Source organism: Oryctolagus cuniculus, chromosome 10 (genome assembly GCF_051225735.1).
Source record: "Oryctolagus cuniculus isolate XC-2025 breed Fujian yellow rabbit chromosome 10, ASM5122573v1, whole genome shotgun sequence".
In the NCBI taxonomy this organism is placed as follows: Eukaryota; Metazoa; Chordata; class Mammalia; order Lagomorpha; family Leporidae; genus Oryctolagus; species Oryctolagus cuniculus.
Window position 1 is genome coordinate 116643350 of NC_142876.1, and position 823 is coordinate 116644172.

Here is an 823-nt window from a genome sequence, read left to right on the forward strand (position 1 = left end):
TCAGAGTGAGGGTTGGGGCAGAGCCTACAGGGCCTGGCGAGGTGCAGCTGAGGAGGGTGCTGAGCGGGGGGACCTGAGCTGACCCCCTCTGGCTGCTGTGATGAGGAGGGGTGACGGGGGTGAGAGCAGGAGCGCTGAGCCCCGTGATGGCACGGGCTGTCCCACAGCCTCAGCAGTGGAAGAGGAGAGAAGGCTCTGGACTGGGCCTAGATCGCAGGTGGGGCCAACAGGAATTTCCAGAAGGGTCAGATACAGCGCACGAGAGCGACGACTCAGGGATGACAGAGAGTTTGGGCCTGGGCTTGAGAGGAAGACGGTGAGAGCCCACAGCTCCCTGGGCCTTGCCGGTCCCCCTGCCGGGCCATGAGAGGCAGGGGCAGGGTGAGCCGGGGTCGCCGGCCCGGGATTGGGTGTGTGCGATCAGCTCCCACTCTCTCAGACCTGTGTTCTCCAAAAGCGCCTTGGCCCAGGAGGGCACGACCAGGCCCAGGCCCCATGTCAGAGTTCCCTGGCCCTCTATCCCCACCTCCTCTTCCGCACCCTGCCCAACCTCAGTGTCCCAGGAACACGGGGCGGGTTGGGACACGTGCCTGGGGCCTGAGTCAGCCCCATCAGTGAGTGTGGAGGGGGCACCTGGGACCTGCTCCACCTCCTGCCTTCCTGGGCTTGGCCCAGCTGCCCCCACATCCCTGCCTCTGTTGCCCCAGGCCACGGCTGCGGCTCTGGGGGCGGGCACAGAGCTGCCCCGCCTGCCCTCCCTGGGATGTTGTGGGGATGAGGGAGGCAGGAAGGCCTGGGGCCCAAAGCACCAGCAGGAAGGAAT